Raw genomic sequence first — 7,935 nt, 5'->3', positions numbered from 1 at the left:
AAAGTCCTCTTGCTGTTTATAGTAGACAGAATAATGACTCATTAAAATATTCAGATATTAGGAAGACCCCAGATGAGAAGGATTGACACAATAATTGGGGTAAATGGTGGTAAGTGTGTTGGAGACAGTGACAGGACAGGGCAGGGTTCACAGCTATTGTGCATAGAGTCACTACAGCACATAAAAACAACAACAACAACAACCCTCAGCACCTGCAAATATGCAATCACATGGCATGAGATAATTTAGGTTGCATATGGATTATTAAGGTTATTAAATTTAAAATAGTAATATCTTGATTATCTGTGTAGGTCCAATGTAATGACCTGGGAATTCTAATGTATTTACCAAACCTAAAATCAAATCCACTGTCCTCAAGTGGATTCCAACTCACTGAAACCTTCCTTGAGGTTTCAGAGGCTGTAAATCTTTGTTGGAGGAACACAGCCCATCATTCTCCCATGGAACAAATATGGATTCAAACCACTGACTTTTGTTAGCAGTGCAGCATGCCACACCCTCCTCCTTCAAAAACTCACATTCATTACCATAAATTCACACTCATCGTAAACTGAGAAAGAACCAACTGATAGCTGATGCTCCAGTGGGTTTCCAAAGCTGTAAACATCACAGGCAGAAATTGCCCATATGTCTCCTAAGGAGCTGCTGGTGGGGCTAAACCACTAGAAAGGCATCACCTTTGGGTTCAGAGGGGCTGTCATTTACCATCTTATTCTCTGACCATTGTTTATTTAATGAATATTTTCTCAGTGGTCCTGTTCCTATGAGGTCGATGCCCTGGCTTTGGCCTCCCTCACCTGGACTAAGAACTGAAGTGGATGTGAATTTGTCATGGACAAATGCCCTGGTCTCAGCCTCATCCAACCCTTTTATAAGTTGTTTGTCCTGCTCAAAGTAACACCTGTGTGGGCCAAGCCCTTGTTAGAGCACATGGCTGAGAGGAAAGGCAAGGAGCTAGGAGTAATGGTGAAAGACAGTTTTATCAGAAAAGATATTCCCCAGAAAGACAAGCCTTCTCTTCAAAAGTAGAGTAGAGAAAGGTGTTGTGCCACGTGCGTTCGTTGTGGGTTAATATAGCCGATACTCTCGCTCATTTGGGTGTGTTCCAGGCTTCAGTATGGGTCAAGGGATGTTGTTGCAGAGAGTTCAGAATTTGATGGGTGGTTCTTATTCCAGTCCATTGTTCTTGACGCCACTCGTGTGCTTAAAACACTAATTAGGCTGCTTTGGGACAGCTTCTACTCTGCATGTCAGGATTGATTTGAGGAGGCACTTAGGTCCAATGTAATTTGTTCCCTGGGTTTGACTGGGTTGAGCCTAGTCTTAGCCACTTCATTTGACCTTTGCCTTCCATTGGGTCTTATCATGACTTTTTATTTTCCTTAACTCATTGGTATATGTTCCAACATCCTTTCCATCCAGTCTTATTTTATGCTTAACTTACTCAATTCTGACACTAATAACATCTTGTAAGGTCATTAGAATAAATAAAATACCCTACCCCTGTCCTAGAAAGGCTTCAAGTCTAAAGAAGATACTAAGGCAAAATGAATCAAATTTCAGTTTCCACTCAGAAACCCAGGGCTACCTGTAATAGGCTTGACCCCAGGCACCGAAAGACCAGGTACAGCTGAGAATGAGCAGTAAGCCTCCAGCCACACAGGTCACAATCCCGTGAACTGAGCTGCAGAATAAAGTTAATCAATTTCTAAGAAAGGTCTGTCATTTAGGGGAAGCCAAGTGCAAGTTGTTGGCCCTACCCCAGACACAGAGTACTCAGAAAGCAACCCCTACCAACTAGGGAGTCCTGCCATGCTCCTTTATTTCCAAATTTCCCCATATATATGATGGGCTTGGGGATTTAGAAGAAATCAAGACCTTGGACAGACCCAAGAATTGTAGCTTGAAGTTATCTGGCCCTCGGGGTTAAGGTCTTGGGTTTCTGAAAGGAGGTTTTATATCCTTGGGGGGTAGCATCTTCTAGACTACCAATATGGCCTGTCTCAGGCAATGAACTGAGGTTGGTGAAGCTGCTTTTGCATAATTCTTCCTTTCTCAAAAAAAAAACAGATTCCTCCACTCCTTAAGAGAACTCAAAACATTCAGAAACCAATCACTCACTACAAACATATTCATATCATTAAGAATGACGGACACACGCGATGCACAGCTCTTCATTTCCCTTGTCAACAGCCTCACATTTTCTCTACAGTTCTCAGGTTCAGACATGGGGAGAAATGTGACCTTTTTCTCCAATTTAAATCTTACTTCTCACTTATGCTTTTGATTCTGTATTGATCCATCAATACAAAAAAGGAAAACATACTACAAACACCAAAAAGTGTTCATTATAGTCATACTGATAAAAGTTATAAACCTTGGAATCTTTTATTACAGAAAGACAGAGAAGGAAACATTAACATATGTGAGATTTCGACACATTTTAAAAGACAGAAGGGAGCCCTGGTGGTGTAGTCCACGAGGAGTGGTGCTATTAGCCTGAAGGCAGAGACTCTGTAATAGTTTGAATCTATCAGTAACTCCCTCAGAAAAAGATGGACAATCTCCTGTCATGCAATTTACAACTTTAGAAATGTGACAGAGGATCAAATATGAGTCAGTTCTGGCTGAATGACAATGAGTGAGTGTTTTAAGATTGGTTGTTGATGAAGAAATAGTTGCTGGTTTGGAAGGGTGGAAAATAACATTGCAGGAGGCATTAAAAAAGAAGAGGTTCTTTTCTTTATAAGCTCCTCTGTACGGTAGTATTTTTAATGTGCATGTATACTATGATTAAAAATTAAACTTCAAAAACCTTCAAAAAGTCAAAGGAGAAGGGAAAACAAATAAATTGTAATTAAAAATAAAATAGAGAAAAAAAAACATCATGATCCATAAAACCCTGGAAAGGTGAAAACATCTACTGCCAAATTCACTCATCTTTTTATTGGGTTGTTGTTGTTATTGTTAGGTGTCGTTGAGTCACTTGCAACTCATAGCAACCCTATGTACGACAACCCTGAGCCCTGCTCTATCCTATGCCAACCTTACTGTCTCCAACACACCTACCCTCATTACCCCAGTCACTGAGTCAATCACCTCATCCAGGGTCTTCCTCTCTTGTGCTGTCCCTTCACCCTCCTAAGCATCATGTCCTTCTCCAAGAACTGGTCCCTCCTTGTAACATTCCCAAAGTATGTGAGATGAAGCCTCAGAATCCTTGCCTCCAAGGAGCAGCCTGGTTTCACCTTCTCTAGGATGAACTTATTTGCTCTCCTGGCAGTCTATAGTATATTCAATACTCTTCCGCAATACCATAGCTCAATTATCTTTCTGTCATCCCTAGTCATTGTCCAACTTTCTGATGCATAGCTAGTAATTGTGAAGATGATGGCCTGGATCAGGACCAGCTTAGTCTCCAGACTGACATCATCCCCCTTCAGTACTCTTGGAAAGGTCCCTGACAGCTTTTCCCAACAAAATTCTTTTTTTTAAATTTTTTTTATTTCCTGGCTGCTGGTACCAAGAATGTTGATTGTGGATCCAATCAAACTAAATCTGTTAACAATCTCAATCTCTTCACAATCTATTATAATGCTGCCAATCGGCTCAGTGGTGAGAATCTTTATTTTCTTGATGTTCAGTTTCAATCTATATTGAAGGCTGTGTTCCTTGACCTTCTGCAGCAAGTGCTTTAGGTCCTCCTCAATTTCAGCAAGCGAGGTTGTGTCATCTGTATAATATAATTGTTGATGAGTTTTCCTCCAATTGTGGCTCCACCTCCTCATAGAGCCCAACCTCTTGGGTGATCTGTTCTGCATATAGCTTGAAAAGGTATGGAGATAGGACACACCCCTGGAATACACCCTTCCTAATTTTGAATACTGCAGTGTTTCCTTGTTCTGTTCTGATGACTGCCCCTGGTCCAAGTATAGGTTTCACATTAACACAATCAAGTGTTCTGGGATTCCCATTCTTCTCAGAGTTAACCACAGTTTGTTATTATCCACACAGTTAAATGCCTTTGCATAGTCAATGAAACACAGATTAGACATTCCTCTGGGACTCTCTGCTTTCAGCCAAGATCCATCTAGCATTATTTATACTATCTCTAGTACCATGGCCTCTTAACAGCACGATACTTTCTAGGGTAGGAAGCTTTAAAATCTGGGTTTTCTTCTTTAGAGAAAGAGGGGTGTCCCTGGTGTCATAGCCCATAGAAAGCTGCACTGATAACCCTCTAGTGGTTTGAAGAGAGCAACCCTCTTTAGGAGAAAGATGAGTAATCTCCTCCCATGTGGCTTACAGACTCCAAAAGCCTGATAAGAGTCAGCTATGAGTGGTACCAACTGGAAGGCAATGAGAGTGAGAAAAATAGGAGAAACTTAGAGTTTAGGAGCAGCAAAAGAGATGGAAGGAAAATATTATAACAAATATATTAACCGAAATCAAGTTAATGAGATCACGTTCTTCTTTGTCCCCACATTGTAGTCTTTCGCAGGCAGAAAGCTTATGGTCAATCACATCTCTGGGGGATTATTGGAGGGCTAGTGTCTGGGCTCTGAGTGTCAGTGGTGCCATGTACATCATCTTGAGATACTAACCAAAAGGTCAATGACAGCTAATCTCCTCCTATTAAAATACACGGCCTCAGAAATGTGATGGCGGGTTACAAAGAGTCAGAACGTACTCATTGGTGGTGAGTGGGGTTTGGGCAACCCTAAAATGACAACCTACTTTGACAAATATCTTGAAGTTAATTAAACTCATAAGCTTAAAAGCACAACCTCCCCTCAGGATGATAGGTTGAAGGACACACAATTTGGCATAACATAGTCCACAGGAACAGCCTTTGCATTCTGCTGGGATTGAGTAGTGACTGGGGTATCAGAAGCTTGTGAGCAGCCATCTAAAGAATGACTATGAGTCTATCCCTCTATAAAACAAGAGGGAAGAAAACCAATCATGTACTAAACAATCAGCAAAGGACTAACAGACCACAAGAGCCTCACATTCTCTGGCCCTGGGACTAGAAGAAATCGATGTTAACACCGGAGATGGGGAGTGGGAGTGGGGAAAGATAAAAGTTTAGAAGAAGAAAGAAATAATAATAAAAAATAAGAAAGAAATCCTCCTTAACAGAGATAACATAAGAAAATAGTTTTCTGATATTGTTTTTTAGTTAGATATAAAAGATTGCAAGATTAAGGGGAGCTCTGGTGGCCTAGTGGCAAGGAGCTGCAACTACAATCCCAGAAGCACACGGTTCAAATCCACCAGATGCTCTGCCGGGAAAGGAGGGGCAGTCTCCTCCTGTACCAGTCAGATCTGATTTGACGGTACACTTACACACACACACACACACACACACACACACACACACGCACACACAAAATAAAAAAGATTGCAAGATTAAAGAAGAGGTAATTAAAGAAGAAACTAAGAGAGTTCTTTGAAAATAGTATATATTTGTTTGCTAAAACAAAAAACCAAGCTGGGGAAATCTGAAGGATAATAAAACAAGACAAGGAGATGAACAATAGGAGAGAAAATTCAACCATAAAACACAAGCTCAAGAACTATCACATAAATTATAGGAATAATAAAAAGAAAGAGTAGGAAAAAATTGAAACTATCCACACGACATGACATGGGGGGGAAAAGTCATATTGAAATTACATGAAATTAGAATTTCCATGAATAAAAAAATAAAGATATTTTTGTTTAAATAAAAACAAGACAAAAGGTCACAAAGAAGAAATAAGAATTAGAATTACCTCAGACCTTATTGTTGCAATTCTGATGGCTAAACAACAACAACGACAAACACTTTGAGAAAACTCTATGGCCTGGTGGGCAGGGGGGTGTGCAGCTAACTCAAAAAAGGCCTCTCTGACCATTTGAATCCAACAACAGTTTCTAGGGAAAAAGATCGGCAATCTCCCAAGATCTACGGTCTCGGAAAACAGGAACGTGGGTCAGCTATGGGTCAGTTCTGACTCAACAGCCTTAAGTTGGGTTAAGTGGTTGAAAGACTGAGTTCAGCCTTCAAAATTCTATTAGGATTCTTTTTAACTTAAAATTTTACACATAATCACATTATTCACTAAGTATAGTATATTGGTGTTTTTATTGTGTACTGTAGAGTCAGAACCCACACATAGCTGACACTATAGCAGGTTTTCAGAGACAGTTAATTTTATGGGAGGAAATTGCCCATCATCCTGCGCCCGTGGAACAGCCGGTGGCCTCGAACTGCATGCCTACGGTATTGCAGCACACATCCCCAATTCACTGCAATCCAAATCCAACACATAGTGACCCAACAGGACAGAGCAGAACTGCCCCCAAGTGTTTCCAAGGCTGTGCATGTTTACAGATGAGACAGCTCCATCTTTTTTCCTTGGAGTGGCTGGTAGCTCGAACCACTGACTTTTTGGTTAGCATCCCAGAGCTTAACCTATGGTGCCACTAACATAGCACTAACACAGTGCTTTCTAACGATCTCAAGCAAACACAAACCCATTGTTGTCAAGATAACTCCAACTCATGACACCCTCCATTGGGTTTCCAAAACTGTAAATCTTTATGAGAAAAGAATGCAGACCTTTCCCCTATGGAGTGCTTAGTAAACTTGAACTCCCAACTTTTGGATTAACAGCCTGAAAACCCCAACATTATCTTCATTCATTACAAAGTTATTTGAGGATATACCCCAGTTTAAAAGTGGGAATAAACTAAGAAAGAAGATGACGTAGAAAACAGAAAGAATGAAAACAACCTTGGAAAGTGGTGCTGGGAGAATCCCACGGAAAAGATGTGTAATTGACAAGCATGACTTAAGAATGCCAGAAGGGTTGCCTCCAATAAAAAGAGGGCGAGGACTCAGTACAATTATGAAGACAATGAAACATTTAAAGTTATTAAGAACATATGTATACAAAATATGCATTTTCTAAATCAAGCAATTATAAATTCTAAGAATAACAAAAAAACCTAAAAATTAAGTGTAGTCATAGACTTAATATGAATTTGAAATCAACAGTATTTGCATAGCTATAATGATCTAAAACTAGTTACACAATATGTAAAAAAATGTTATCTATTTATATTTGGAGGATGGAAAGTGGAAATATAGAAGTAGTGTGTAAGGGCTACATATCCATTTCTACTAAAACAGGAAGCCAATGAGTAATATCAAAAACCAAGAAATGATAAATAGCAGTAAGGCAGACATATGGCATTAGCTATAAGAAGAAAATCTAAATTGGTTATCAAGGAGTAACTCCTACGTACTGGAGCTGGAATGAGAAGGACAGGGCAGAATGTTGGTTTGCTTTTTTGTTATAAGATTTTAGGAAATGATATTTTTAAATATGCATATGTATTCCTTACTGGTCAGATATTTTAAAATTCAAAAAGTGCATAAATACAGGACTTTTACTTCCAGGCATGACAGAGTACCACAGGATGGATTTACCATCTCATTTTAAACAACTAGAAAACCAGACAAAACGTATGAAATAATTTTCAGACAAAAGACAGCACATAATCTCTACACAAAAGGCGCAAATGAGGTGAGCGCTAAAATTACCTTAGCGTACTTCCTGAGTAGCAGATTTCAAAGGAACTCTGGCACCAGCCAACATAGGATCCAGTGTCAGCTGTTCCTTTTGACCCTGCCATCGAAGACCACTGAGAGTGCAGGAAGTCTCTTCCTCTACCCATCTCAATATTCACTCCAGTTTCTGCCCGATTATCACTTCCCAAGAGAGAATGCTTTTTCCTTCTGGACAAAGATTACCTGGTTGTTTTGAAAAATTAGAAGAACTCATAATTAATTACCTTATGTACAAACAGAAGCAAGAAAGCTTGCCCTATCCTGAACCGGCCTCCTATCCTACACCATCCCCC

General features: G+C 39.9%; 1 pseudogene; it reads left to right on the top strand.

Annotated features, from left to right (window-relative positions):
- Positions 1 to 7,593: 7,593 nt before the first annotated feature.
- LOC102871053 overlaps positions 7,594 to 7,935 on the top strand; it is a 2,919-nt pseudogene continuing 2,577 nt past the window's right edge.

The sequence above is a fragment of the Elephantulus edwardii genome, unplaced genomic scaffold (assembly GCF_000299155.1).
Source record: "Elephantulus edwardii isolate Elephantulus edwardi_28Jun2011 unplaced genomic scaffold, EleEdw1.0 scaffold00044, whole genome shotgun sequence".
Lineage (NCBI taxonomy): Eukaryota > Metazoa > Chordata > Mammalia > Macroscelidea > Macroscelididae > Elephantulus > Elephantulus edwardii.
Note: the sequence above shows the minus strand (reverse complement) of the source record. Positions and strands in the feature narration are given on the sequence as shown.